The 15,610-nt window shown below is 40.8% G+C and overlaps 1 protein-coding gene across 1 annotated transcript in view; it reads right to left on the bottom strand.

Annotated features, from left to right (window-relative positions):
* LOC128653249 (CD99 antigen) overlaps window positions 1-15,610 on the bottom strand; it is a 200,299-nt gene that overhangs the window by 53,635 nt on the left and 131,054 nt on the right. The gene's annotated exons all lie outside the window — the stretch shown is intronic.

The raw sequence follows: 15,610 nt of genomic DNA, 5'->3' as shown, positions 1-15,610 counted from the left end.
ATAGCCAGAGGACTGTGAGTCCCTCCTTGATGATTGATGTATGCCACAGTTGCGACATTGTCTGTCTGAAAACAAATGAACGATTCTCTCTTCAGAAGAGGCCAAAACTGAAGAGCTCTGAAAATTGCACGGAGTTCCAAAATATTGATCGGTAATCTCACCTCCTGAGATTCCCAAACTCCTTGTGCCGTCAGAGATCCCCACACAGCTCCCCAACCTGTGAGACTTGCATCTGTTGAAATTACAGTCCAGGTCGGAAGCACAAAAGAAGCCCCCTGAATTAAACTATGGTGATGTGTCCACCATGTTAGAGAGTGTCGAACAATCTGTTTTAAAGATATTAATTGAGATATCTTCGTATAATCCTTGCACCATTGCTTCAGCATACAGAGCTGAAGAGGTCGCATGTGAAAACGAGCAAAGGGGATCGCGTCCGATGCAGCAGTCATAAGACCTAGAATTTCCATGCATAAGGCTACCGAAGGGAATGATTGTGACTGAAGGTTTCGACAAGCTGCAATCAATTTTAGACGTCTCTTGTCTGTTAAAGACATAGTCATGGACACTGAATCCATCTGGAAAGCCAGAAAGGTTACCCTTGTCTGAGGAATCAAAGAACTTTTTGGTAAATTGATCCTCCAACCATGATCTTGAAGAAACAACACAAGTCGATTTGTATGAGATTCTGCTAAATGTAAAGACTGAGCAAGTACCAAGATATCGTCCAAATAAGGAAATACCACAATACCCTGTTCTCCGATTACAGACAGAAGGGCACCGAGAACCTTTGTAAAAATTCTTGGAGCTGTAGCTAGGCCAAACGGCAGAGCCACAAACTGGTAATGCTTGTCCAGAAAAGAGAATCTCAGGAACTGATACTGATCTGGATGAATCGGAATATGCAGATATGCATCCTGTAAATCTATTGTGGACATATAATTCCCTTGCTGAACAAAAGGCAAGATAGTCCTTACAGTTACCATCTTGAAAGTTGGTATTCTTACATAACGATTCAATATTTTTAGATCCAGAACTGGTCTGAAGGAATTCTCCTTCTTTGGTACAATGAAGAGATTTGAATAAAACCCCATCCCCTGTTCCGGAACTGGAACTGGCATAATTACTCCAGTCAACTCTAGATCTGAAACACATTTCAGAAATGCTTGAGCTTTTACTGGATTTACTGGGACACGGGAAAGAAAAAATCTCTTTGCAGGAGGTCTCATCTTGAAACCAATTCTGTACCCTTCTGAAACAATGCTCTGAATCCAAAGATTGTGAACAGAATTGATCCAAATTTCCTTGAAAAAATGTAACCTGCCCCCTACCAGCTGAGCTGGAATGAGGGCCGCACCTTCATGTGGACTTAGAAGCAGGCTTTGCCTTTCTAGCTGGCTTGGATTTATTCCAGACTGGAGATGGTTTCCAAACTGAAATTGCTCCTGAGGATGAAGGATCAGGCTTTTGTTCTTTGTTGAAACGAAAGGAACGAAAACGATTAGCCCTGCTTTTACCTTTAGATTTTTTATCCTGTGGTAAAAAAGTTCCTTTCCCACCAGTAACAGTTGAAATAATGGAATCCAACTGAGAACCAAATAATTTGTTACCCTGGAAAGAAATGGAAAGTAAAGTTGATTTAGAAGCCATATCAGCATTCCAAGTTTTAAGCCATAAAGCTCTTCTAGCTAAAATAGCTAGACACATAAACCTGACATCAAAAAATGGCATCACAGATAAAATTATTAGCAAGGGTAGAAATAGCCCCATCAACTTTAGGGATTTTGTCCCAAAATTCTAATCTGTCAGACGGCACAGGATATAATCGCTTAAAACGTTTAGAAGGAGTAAATGAATTACCCAATTTATCCCATTCTTTGGAAATTACTGCAGAAATAGCATTAGGAACAGGAAAAACTTCTGGAATAACCACAGGAGCTTTAAATACCTTATCCAAACGTTTAGAATTAGTATCAAGAGGACCAGAATCCTCTATTTCTAAAGCAATTAGTACTTCTTTAAGTAAAGAACGAATAAATTCCATTTTAAATAAATATGAAGATTTATCAGCATCAACCTCTGAGACAGAATCCTCTGAACCAGAAGAGTCATCAGAATCAGAATGATGATCATTTAAAAATTCATCTGTAGGGAGAGAAGTTTTAAAAGATTTTTTACGTTTACTAGAAGGAGAAATAACAGACATAGCCTTCTTTATGGATTCAGAAACCAAATCTCTTATATTATCAGGAACATTCTGCACCTTAGATGTTGAAGGAACTGCAACAGGCAATGGTACTTTACTAAAGGAAATATTATCTGCTTTAACAAGTTTGTCATGACAATCAATACAAACAGCTGGAGGAATAGCTACCAAAAGTTTACAGCAGATACACTTAGCTTTGGTAGATCCAGCATTAGACAGCGATTTTCCTGTAGTATCTTCTGACTCAGATGCAACGTGAGACATCTTGCAATATGTAAGAGAAAAAACAACATATATATAAAGCAAAATTGATCAAATTCCTTAAATGACAGTTTCAGGAATGGGAAAAAATGCCAAAGAACAAGCTTCTAGCAACCAGAAGCAATGAAAAATGAGACTTAAATAATGTGGAGAAAAAAGCGACGCCCATATTTTTCGCGCCAATAAGACGCCCACATTATTTGGCGCCTAAATGCTTTTTGGCGCCAAAATGACGCCACATCCGGAACGCCGACATTTTTGGCGCAAAATAACGTCAAAAAAATGACGCAACTTCCGGCGACACGAATGACGCCGGAAACGAAGTTTTTGCGCCAAAAAAGTCAGCGCCAAGAATGACGCAATAAAATGAAGCATTTTCAGCCCCCGCGAGCCTAACAGCCCACAGGGAAGAGTCAAATTTTTGAAGGCAAGAAAAAATGATTAAATCAAATGCATTATCCCAAATATGAAACTGACTGTCTGAAAATAAGGAAAGTTGAACATTCTGAGTCAAGGCAAATAAATGTTTGAATACATATATTTAGAACTTTATAAACAAAGTGCCCAACCATAGCTTAGAGTGTCACAGAAAATAAGATTTACTTACCCCAGGACACTCATCTACATGTTTGTAGAAAGCCAAACCAGTACTGAAACGAGAATCAGCAGAGGTAATGGTATATATAAGAGTATATCGTCGATCTGAAAAGGGAGGTAAGAGATGAATCTCTACGACCGATAACAGAGAACCTATGAAATAGACCCCGTAGAAGGAGATCACTGCATTCAAATAGGCAATACTCTCCTCACATCCCTCTGACATTCACTGCACGCTGAGAGGAAAACCGGGCTCCAACTTGCTGCGGAGCGCATATCAACGTAGAATCTAGCACAAACTTACTTCACCACCTCCATCGGAGGCAAAGTTTGTAAAACTGAATTGTGGGTGTGGTGAGGGGTGTATTTATAGGCATTTTGAGGTTTGGGAAACTTTGCCCCTCCTGGTAGGAATGTATATCCCATACGTCACTAGCTCATGGACTCTTGCTAATTACATGAAAGAAATATGCATTCACAATTCTATCTGTTTCATTTTCATGATGACTGCATGCTTGAATTATAAATAATGGCTATAGAACCCTCACATTAATAATTTTATTGTCTGCCTTAGTACCATTATGTATTCTCTGTCACCTGCATGTCCATCATTTTAGCCATCCTACTCCCTAAGATTTAAAATGGTCACGTTAACTATTTAAACAAGACTGGATCTAGTGCGGCTTGCAGATAAAGTGTGTTGTGTTTAGAATATTTATTTTTAGAAGTCTGATTAGGCTAACTAGATATCTTAGTTTTTCTTGTTTGTTTTTTTTATTCATGCTGTTTATGCCCAGAAGTGTTCATAGATATTCATGCTGCATGTTGCCTACTGCCTCCCCACAACTGATTAGATTTCCATGTTTAAGTACAGCTATAAATGGTAGGACATTTAGAAGTTAGAATACAAGGGGTGGTATGTGTAATGCCCTAACTTTGTTTATTTAAAGCTTCACCTTGGTTTATATACACATAAGGCATATTGTTCTACCTTATAATAGACCTCTGCTTGTCTTGTTATATGAATAGATTTTGTGAGAAGCAGAGTTAACCCATCTTGCTCCAGTGGTGCGCTGTCTGCGGCCGGGACAGCCCACGACAAACAAATTCTAATATCCTATATTTTTAATAAGCGTAGACAATAGCCTGCTTATGAGACTATTTTGCAGCCCTGAATTCCAACTCTCCCCAATGTTCCTAAAATTACTTTTTCTTTTTATATATATATGTGGATATAGGGAAGCTTATATACTTTAGAGTAGATGAGCCAATAACTTCCCACTCACCACTTTTGAGATAGTCGTCTACCATTTTATGTAATTGTCACCCTCTAGCTGTGCTACACACACGCAAATCTCACCCTAGCTGTGTAAGTTAAGGTCAATAGGTATGATGGTTCCCTCATCATTGTACTCCTCAATATATCCATTTATTATTATTTCTTTATCAAATTATTTCATTAATTATATCAGTTGATATTTTTTCATATTTATCTTGGTCCAAAAGTGACCACTTCAAACGCTAATTTCCTCCACTAGAACATTTAAGTTTTTTGTAGGTCCAAAAGTGATCTATTGTGACCAGTGAGGAAACTATTTAATGAAAATATATAAAACTGAGGTTCCAGAAGTTTACCTACTATAGTTCATTATGAAGATTTCACGTGTCAAAGTTTTTTCTTTTGTTCTTTTGACATTTTTATCTTATGTATTACGGCAATCTGTTTATGATGTTTTATTTGCACAACCTGAATAAAAAAAATTATAAAAAAAAAAAAAAAAAAAAAAAAACACATCAGCATGGGGGGCGGAGCCAACTACCGATCTGAGCAGGCGCAGGTTTTGGGAGCTCCTGCTCTAACAATCTTTCAAAAGCTATTAAAATGACCCTAAAATAATATTCCAGCAAAGAAGACATCAGTCCTTTTCACAGACATAACAGTTCACACTTTGGAGTTTGATCCAATATATTAATCCAGGAAGATGGACTCTAGGATCATCGAAGCTTTAGCTATGCTGAGTTGCCGCATGGATACGTAGTTTAGCGTTATACACTGAGAGAGAATGCTGAAGTTGGAGACTATCCCTGACATAACAGAGGGAGATACTAATACCTCTCCCCCTTGGGCTTGGGTTATATACCAACAGGACACGATGGCTGATGCGACTAGACCAGATCCTATTGTTCTCTCCCGACAGTCTGTCACATGTGACTCCTCCGTTACTTGCCTGACTCCTGCTCTGGAGCGGCCGGCCGAAGTGATAGCTGAGGTACACATAACTCAGCCTACCCTCATTGAGGATGATTCTTCTGATGTCTAGCGTTCAACAGCTACGCACCCGCCTTTTTCTAAAGAGGAGGCCGGTAATGAGGGGAGAGAATGGCTTCTAGATCGAGCAGCAGGTACCCGCTACTGGCTTAAGACGCAACCTAGTGATGTGTGCAACAAGTCTGTATACTTAGCGCACCGCAAGCAGCCTCGACACAGGGACAATTCAAATTGTGGTCTACGTGTTCTCACTGCTTTTCAGAGCCCTTGCTTACCGGTCATCCGTTATATGAACTTTTTACACCGAGTCTGGAATTTTGTCCCTAAGGCACCCTTCAGTGACAGCTATAATCTCTAGGCTAAGATTTCCGATACGCGAAGTATGCAGGAGCTGATAAGGATTGGGATAGGCTAATAACACTCATATACACGGAGAGGCGCCATTTTGCCTGACACTGAACTTATCTCCCAGTGCTGCATATTAGTCACTTTTGAAAGTATCACCCTACACTAGATATATTTGATATGCAGCAGGGAGTTTGATCTTATTTACATCTATGGCTTCAGACTTTATTGGCTCTGGGAACTTTCTATGATGACAATGGCATCTGATGCATTAGTTTCCCCTGCCAGTGTGAAACTATCACTCTGATCTTGAGGAGTGGGCTGGTCAACTATCTCTTCCCTGCCTATGAGGAGGAGTTGGCTAGTGATATCCCAAAAGAACCATTTTACCAGCCATGTTCTCGGCAGAGATGATTGATCTCATTTATGAAGACTTCATAGTCGGATCATGAGAGGGCGCAAAGCTTCTTCTGCTTATTTTCTCTAAGATAGATGTAAACATTATATGTGTCCTGTGTAGAGTTTTAAGTTACTTCTCAAGCCCTCAGACCACCGATGTTTCTATTATTCTAGAGGGCTTTATATTGTTTTGTCTATTATAACTTTGTTGAGATGCTATTTTACTGTACTATCTGCTTGCTCCTAATTTATATAGAATAGTTATGCCTTAGCTTTATAAATAGGACTTGTTGAACCCCTCTCATATCAATTACAACTCACTGTTATACTAAAAGGTTGTCCCCTCAAATGAAAAGAACCTGGAATCTTGGCTGTAAGGACAGTGCTAGATAAAACTCTTATTTTTAGGGGAACCATGCTATAATGAATATGACTTCACTCTTGCCTTTGAGGCTTTGATATCTTAACCAACGGATATGGAGACACTAATTATCATTTTGCAGACTAGCACTCCTCTTAGAATATTCCTTATATTTACTGCATAAGCTCACTCACTAGTTGTCTCCTATTTCAGAGGTAATTTTATTAATTTCAACATTTATGTTTTGACCTACATAGACTTGCATTGAGAGGCCACTACCCTATATTTTAGAGCAGTTATAGAATGTTTTTTTTTTAAATTAGAGTTTACAACGCATAGAGGAACTCCGTTATGTTTACTCCATCTAAAAGACTCGCTCGATAGTCAATTTAACTAGCTCCGCCCCCTCCCCCCACATCCTCACCTCCTTCTCCCCCCCTTCCCTTACCCTCACCTCCTTCTCCCCCCCTTCCCCCCTGTCCTCTATCCTTCTCTTACTTTCTAAACTTGAGCGGCTCTTGCCCGCTGCAATTCTCTTTTCTTCTTTCCAATAAAACTACAAAGCTAGCTCCCCGCTATACCTTAATTTACTTCTAATAGATAAACCATATTATGATTGGTATAGCGACTCAGGGACCACTCTCGCCACTAATAAAACAAAATGGAGGCATCATGATGGTATGTCCAGACACTAACACTAATCATACATTAGATACTAGCGATACAAACTCTATATATCACAAGTGATACAACAAGAACTTTAGGTATTATATTATAACATATATCGGATACTACTCCCTTATTGATAAACCTGTAATGTGGTATAACTGAAGCTCTCTTTAGTATATAGTATACCAGGGCATTGGGTGCAACAGTAGTAATAGTAATGCTTGTACCTTAAGGTCTGGACAATACTTTACTTCATTTTATGTATGTGAAATCTACGTTTACCCTTACCATTTTCAATTTGTGCCTGGACATGCATTCTTGTTATGTAAACATTACTTATTACCTCAATAAAAAATATATAATTAAAAAAAAAAAAAAAAAAAAAACATCAGCAGAAGAATCAAACTAAAACAGCTGCATGAAGAACTTTTCTACCAAAAACTGCTACATCAAAATGGTAGAATTTAGTAAATGTATGCAAAGAGGACGAAGTTGCTGCTTTGCAAATCTCATCAACTGAAGCTTCATTCTTAAAAGCTCACAAAGTGGAGACTGATCTAGTAGAATGAGCTGTAATTCTCCAAGGCGGGGCCTGACCCGACTCCAAATAAGCTTGATGAATCAAAAGCTTTAACCAAGAAGCCAAGGAAATAACAGAGGCCTTCTGACCTTTCCTAGGACCAGAAAATATAACAAATAGACTAGAAGTCTTTCTGAAATCTTTAGTAGCTTCAACATAATATTTCAAAGCTCTCACCACATCCAAAGAATGTAAGGATCTTTCCAAAGAATTTTTAGGATTAGGACACAAGGAAGGGACAACAACCAGAAAATCGCTAGTATCAAAAATCCCAGAGAAGAAGTTTCCTAAAAGGAAAAGTCTACAACAGTCTCGAGCTCTGCAAAAGAAAATACATCCTAATCGGATCAAAAGAAGCAGGCCGCACCCGCAGGTGAACGCCAAGAAAGAAAAACGAAACACTGACAGGCCCAGCTTGTCAGGGACAAGAGCTAAGACTGGGATTAGATAACATAATTTATGCTTACCTGATAAATTCCTTTCTTCTGTAGTGTGATCAGTCCACGGGTCATCATTACTTCTGGGATATTACTCCTCCCCAACAGGAAGTGCAAGAGGATTCACCCAGCAGAGATGCATATAGCTCCTCCCCTCTACGTCACTCCCAGTCATTCGACCAAGGACCAACGAGAAAGGAAAAGCCAAGGGTGAAGTGGTGACTGGAGTATAAATTAAAAAATATTTACCTGCCTTAAAAACAGGGCGGGCCGTGGACTGATCACACTACAGAAGAAAGGAATTTATCAGGTAAGCATAAATTATGTTTTCTTCTGTTAAGTGTGATCAGTCCACGGGTCATCATTACTTCTGGGATACCAATACCAAAGCAAAAGTACACGGATGACGGGAGGGATAGGCAGGCTCTTTATACAGAAGGAACCACTGCCTGAAGAACCTTTCTCCCAAAAATAGCCTCCGATGAAGCAAAAGTGTCAAATTTGTAAAATTTGGAAAAAGTATGAAGCGAAGACCAAGTTGCAGCCTTGCAAATCTGCTCAACAGAGGCCTCATTCTTGAAGGCCCAAGTGGAAGCCACAGCTCTAGTAGAATGAGCTGTAATTCTTTCAGGAGGCTGCTGTCCAGCAGTCTCATAAGCTAAACGAATTATGCTACGAAGCCAAAAAGAAAGAGAGGTAGCAGAAGCTTTTTGACCTCTCCTCTGCCCAGAGTAAACGACAAACAGAGAAGACGTTTGTCGAAATTCCTTAGTTGCCTGTAAGTAAAATTTTAGAGCACGGACTACATCCAGGTTGTGCAGTAGACGTTCCTTCTTCGAAGAAGGATTTGGGCATAAAGAAGGAACAACAATCTCTTGATTGATATTCCTGTTAGTAACTACCTTAGGTAAGAACCCAGGTTTAGTACGCAGAACTACCTTATCCGAATGAAAAATCAAATAAGGAGAATCACAATGTAAGGCTGATAATTCAGAGACTCTTCGAGCCGAGGAAATAGCCATTAAAAATAGAACTTTCCAAGATAACAACTTTATATCAATGGAATGAAGGGGTTCAAACGGAACGCCCTGTAAAACATTAAGAACAAGGTTTAAACTCCATGGTGGAGCAACAGTTTTAAACACAGGCTTAATCCTGGCCAAAGCCTGACAAAAAGCCTGGACGTCAGGAACTTCTGACAGACGTTTGTGTAACAGAATGGACAGAGCTGAGATCTGTCCCTTTAATGAACTAGCAGATAAACCCTTTTCTAAACCTTCTTGTAGAAAAGACAATATCCTAGGAATCCTAACCTTACTCCAAGAGTAACCTTTGGATTCACACCAATATAGGTATTTACGCCATATCTTATGGTAAATCTTTCTGGTAACAGGTTTCCTAGCCTGTATTAAGGTATCAATAACTGACTCAGAAAACCCACGTCTTGATAAAATCAAGCGTTCAATTTCCAAGCAGTCAGCTTCAGAGAAGTTAGATTTTGATGTTTGAAGGGACCCTGTATCAGAAGGTCCTGTTTCAGAGGTAGAGACCAAGGTGGACAGGATGACATGTCCACCAGGTCTGCATACCAAGTCCTGCGTGGCCACGCAGGTGCTATTAGAATCACTGATGCTCTCTCTTGTTTGATTCTGGCAATCAATCGAGGAAGCAACGGGAAGGGTGGAAACCCGTAAGCCATCCTGAAGTCCCAAGGTGCTGTCAGGGCATCTATCAGGACTGCTCCTGGATCCCTGGATCTGGACCCGTAACGAGGAAGCTTGGCGTTCTGTCGAGACGCCATGAGATCTATCTCTGGTTTGCCCCAACGTCGAAGTATTTGGGCAAAGACCTCCGGATGAAGTTCCCACTCCCCCGGATGAAAAGTCTGACGACTTAAGAAATCCGCCTCCCAGTTCTCCACTCCCGGGATGTGGATTGCTGACAGGTGGCAAGAGTGAGACTCTGCCCAGCGAATTATCTTTGATACTTCCATCATAGCTAAGGAGCTTCTTGTCCCTCCCTGATGGTTGATGTAAGCTACAGTCGTGATGTTGTCCGACTGAAACCTGATGAACCCCCGAGTTGTCAACTGGGGCCAAGCCAGGAGGGCATTGAGAACTGCTCTCAATTCCAGAATGTTTATTGGCAGGAGACTCTCCTCCTGACTCCATTGTCCCTGAGCCTTCAGAGAATTCCAGACGGCACCCCAACCTAGAAGGCTGGCGTCTGTTGTTACAATTGTCCAGTCTGGTCTGCTGAATGGCATCCCCCTGGACAGATGTGGCCGAGAAAGCCACCATAGAAGAGAATTTCTGGTCTCTTGATCCAGATTCAGAGAAGGGGATAAGTCTGAGTAATCCCCATTCCACTGACTTAGCATGCACAGTTGCAGTGGTCTGAGGTGTAAGCGTGCAAAGTGTACTATGTACATTGCCGCTACCATTAAGCCGATTACCTCCATGCATTGAGCCACTGACGGGTGTTGAATGGAATGAAGGGTGCGGCAAGCACTTTGAAGTCTTGTTAGCCTGTCCTCTGTCAGGTAAATCTTCATTTCTACAGAATCTATAAGAGTCCCCAGGAAGGGAACTCTTGTGAGTGGAACGAGTGAACTTTTCTTTTCGTTCACCTTCCATCCATGTGACCTTAGAAATGCCAGTACTAACTCTGTATGAGACTTGGCAGTTTGAAAGCTTGAAGCTTGTATCAGAATGTCGTCTAGGTATGGAGCTACCGAGATTCCCCGCGGTCTTAGAACCGCCAGAAGAGCACCCAGAACCTTTGTGAAGATTCTTGGAGCTGTAGCCAATCCGAATGGAAGAGCCACAAACTGGTAATGCCTGTCTAGGAAGGCAAACCTTAGGTACCGGTAATGATCTTTGTGAATCGGTATGTGAAGGTAAGCATCTTTTAAATCTACAGTGGTCATGTACTGACCCTCTTGGATCATAGGTAAAATTGTCCGAATAGTCTCCATCTTGAACGATGGAACTCTTAGGAATTTGTTTAGGATCTTTAAGTCCAGGATTGGTCTGAAAGTTCCCTCTTTTTTGGGAACCACAAACAGATTTGAGTAAAACCCCTGTCCCTGTTCCGATCGTGGAACTGGATGGATTACTCCCATTAACAAGAGCTCTTGTACGCAGCGTAGAAACGCCTCTTTCTTTGTCTGGATTGTTGACAACCTTGACAGATGAAATCTCTCTCTTGGAGGAGAGTATTTGAAGTCCAGAAGGTATCCCTGAGATATTATCTCTAGCGCCCAGGGATCCTGGACATCTCTTGCCCAAGCCTGGGCGAAGAGAGAAAGTCTGCCCCCCACTAGATCCGATCCCGGATCGGGGGCCCTCAATTCATGCTGTTTTAGGGGCAGCAGCAGGTTTCCTGGTCTGCTTGCCCTTGTTCCAGGACTGGTTAGGTTTCCAGCCTTGTCTGTAGCGAGCAACAGCTCCTTCCTGTTTTGGTGCAGAGGAAGTTGATGCTGCTCCTGCTTTGAAATTACGAAAGGAACGAAAATTAGACTGTCTAGTCTTAGCTTTGGCTTTGTCCTGAGGCAGGGCATGGCCTTTACCTCCTGTAATGTCAGCGATAATCTCTTTCAACCCGGGCCCGAATAAGGTCTGCCCTTTGAAAGGTATATTAAGCAATTTAGACTTAGAAGTAACATCAGCTGACCAGGATTTTAGCCACAGCGCCCTGCGTGCCTGAATGGCGAATCCTGAATTCTTCGCCGTAAGTTTAGTAAGATGTACTACGGCCTCCGAAATGAATGAATTAGCTAGTTTAAGGACTCTAAGCCTGTCCGTAATGTCGTCCAGAGTAGCTTAACTAATGTTCTCTTCCAGAGACTCAATCCAGAATGCCGCTGCAGCCGTGATCGGCGCAATGCATGCAAGGGGTTGCAATATAAAACCTTGTTGAACAAACATTTTCTTAAGGTAACCCTCTAATTTTTTATCCATTGGATCTGAAAAAGCACAGCTATCCTCCACCGGGATAGTGGTACGCTTAGCTAAAGTAGAAACTGCTCCCTCCACCTTAGGGACCGTTTGCCATAAGTCCCGTGGTGGCGTCTATTGGAAACATTTTTCTAAATATCGGAGGGGGTGAGAACGGCACACCGGGTCTATCCCACTCCTTAGTAACAATTTCAGTAAGTCTCTTAGGTATAGGAAAAACCTCAGTACTCGCCGGTACCGCAAAATATTTATCCAACCTACACATTTTCTCTGGTATTGCAACTGTGTTACAATCATTCAGAGCCGCTAACACCTCCCCTAGTAATACACGGAGGTTTTCCAGTTTAAAATTTAAAATTTGAAATATCTGAATCCAGTCTGTTTGGATCAGAACCGTCACCCACAGAATGAAGTTCTCCGTCCTCATGTTCTGCCACCTGTGACGCAGTGTCTGACATGGCCCTAATATTATCAGCGCACTCTGTTCTCACCCCAGAGTGATCACGCTTACCTCTTAGTTCTGGTAATTTAGCCAAAACTTCAGTCATAACAGTAGCCATATCCTGTAATGTGATTTGTAATGGCCGCCCAGATGTACTCGGCGCTACAATATCACGCACCTCCCGATCGGGAGATGCAGGTACTGACACGTGAGGCGAGTTAGTCGGCATAACTCTCCCCTCGTTGTTTGGTGAAATTTGTTCAATTTGTACAGATTGACTTTTATTTAAAGTAGCATCAATACAGTTAGTACATAAATTTCTATTGGGCTCCACTTTGGCATTGCAACAAATGACACAGGTATCATCCTCTGAATCAGACATGTTTAACACACTAGCAAATAAACTTGCAACTTGGAATACAATTCAATTAGAATAATATTAAAAACGTACTGTGCCTTTAAGAAGCACAGAAAATCTATGACAGTTGAAAATTAATAAATTGAAACAGTTGTAGCCTCAATCCCTGTAAACAACACAACTTTAGCAAAGGTTTAATCCCATTAGCAAAGATAACAAATTCTGAAAGCAGGAAACAAATTACAGAATAAACGTTTTTTATCTCAGTCAACTATAATTCTCACAGCTCTGCTGAGAGAAATTACCTCCCTCAAAATAAGTTTTGAAGACCCCTGAGCTCTGTAGAGATGAACCGGATCATGCAGGAAATACAATGAGCTGCTGACTGAAATATCTGATGCGTAGCAAAAGCGCCAAAAAACGGCCCCTCCCCCTCACACACAGCAGTGAGAGAGAACAGAAACTGTCAGAAAAAAAAAAATTAAGCAACTGCCAAGTGGAAAAATAGTGCCCAAAAATTTATTCACTCAGTACCTCAGCAAATGAAAACGATTTTACATTCCAGCAAAAACGTTAAACATAATTTCTAGTTATTAAACAGCTTTATGTACTTCTTACAGTGTAATTCTAGTGAAGTACCATTCCCCAGAATACTGAAGTGTAAAGTATACATACATGACATTATATCGGTATGGCAGGATTTTCTCATCAATTCCATTGTCAGAAAATAAAAGCTGCTACATACCTCTATGCAGATTCATCTGCTCGCTGTCCCCTGATCTGAAGTTTACCTCTCCTCAGATGGCCGAGAAACAGCAATATGATCTTAACTACTCCGGCTAAAATCATAGCAAAAACTCTGGTAGATTCTTCTTCAAACTCTGCCAGAGAGGTAATAACACACTCCGGTGCTATTTTAAAATAACAAACTTTTGATTGAAGATATAAAACTAAGTATAATCACTATAGTCCTCTCACACATCCTATCTAGTCGTTGGGTGCAAGAGAATGACTGGGAGTGACGTAGAGGGGAGGAGCTATATGCAGCTCTGCTGGGTGAATCCTCTTGCACTTCCTGTTGGGGAGGAGTAATATCCCAGAAGTAATGATGACCCGTGGACTGATCACACTTAACAGAAGAAACAGATATTAGCGTCGCTTCTGACATGGACTTGAGTGAAGAAAGCAGGCAGTGAAACTCGTCAACGCTGATTGCTTATGGAGCTGTTAATGAGTCAGAATGGTTTCGCAGAAAAACTCTCCCTGCATCTCCGGACTCTAACTTTCATCCATGCTCTCACAGAGAGAGACAGGACTACTTAAAACTCCATTCCCATTTGGAAGAGAACTATCTTTTCTAAAGAGACTAATCCGACACTTCTCTGCCAACCTCCTGTGACGAAAGGCAAAGAATGACTGGGGGGATGAAGGAAGTGGGGGGAGGTATTTAAGCCTTTGGCTGGGGTGTTTTTGCCTCCTCCTGGTGGCCAGGTTCTGTATTTCCCAAAAGTAATGAATGCAGTTGTGAACTCTCCCCGTTTTAGAAGAAAATTTGATCTCTATTTTCCCCACAGCAGCACTCGGAACTGCCGATAATGCAGATCACTGAAATTCCAAATTGCCAATTGTGTAGAGTGGTGTTTTAAACACTATAAAGCCATTTGCACATAGGCTTGATGGGTATAGTTGCATGTTTGCTCAATGATGTTTTTCAATTTTATTCCCCCCCCCCCCCAATTCATTGTAAATTGGCGAGATTCTCATCTAAAATAAAGAACATAAAATTGTGAAAATAAATTTCCATAAGAAGTGGCCGCAAATTCTTTTCTGAAATGCTATTTTAACAGTTCTTACTAGTCACCACTAGTGACAAGGCAGTGCTATTAGCACTTATTTTACAAGTGGTGATTTAAGTGTTGCAACACAAAATAGGTCTCCAAAATTCCAAATTTTACAGCACCAAGTGTCAACGGGATATGGTATATGACTGGACTCGGAACGGCTCAAATGTGTATATGTATCTTTGTGCGCATATATCAGGTCAGTGTACAGGGTGTTTAACTGCGATTTAAATTCAACACCATAGTATATAACTATGAAGATCTCCACTATTTGAGAGGTGGTTTAGAACACCTTTAGTTTAGTGCTCAAGTGATAGATGGCATGAGTTTCTCACTGTGCCCCAATGGAAGTCTATTATGTGAGGATTTAGCACACCCGCACTGATATCCAGATGTTAGGGCACCCCAGACTTTTGCTCAAAAGTATAAAAACCCAAAACCGTAAGTAATATGAGAACAAAAATGAAAGGGCTATTGGGTTAACTAAAGGAGCACAATAGCGATAATTTTACATTTCGCTTGTAATCTAGCACTGTGTGTTTAATCCCTTTAAATAGTTATATACAAAGTATAGTGCTATATAAACTGCAAAACCTAGATATACATTAACAGAGAAAGAAAACATTTAAAAATTTTGTTAAGGGATATGATAAAGTTCCTGCCAACACACTTCCAAAAATAAGCTTTTGTTAGTAGAGGGGTGTCTACTGCAATAAAAACAAAATGTACGCTTACCTGAAATTAATTTCATGGTGCTTAGAGTCCACAATCCATTACTCCTGGGAATTACCTTTCCTGACCACTAGGAGGAGGCAGAGATCCCCAAACTTCAAGAGCCCCATAAAACCCCTCCCACTTCTATGATAGCTACTATGAAGTACAGCCAAGC

This window comes from Bombina bombina, chromosome 3, assembly GCF_027579735.1.
Source record: "Bombina bombina isolate aBomBom1 chromosome 3, aBomBom1.pri, whole genome shotgun sequence".
Classification (NCBI taxonomy): Eukaryota; Metazoa; Chordata; class Amphibia; order Anura; family Bombinatoridae; genus Bombina; species Bombina bombina.
The sequence above is the reverse complement of the archived record's forward strand: the minus strand, read 5'-3'. Positions and strand labels throughout refer to the sequence as shown.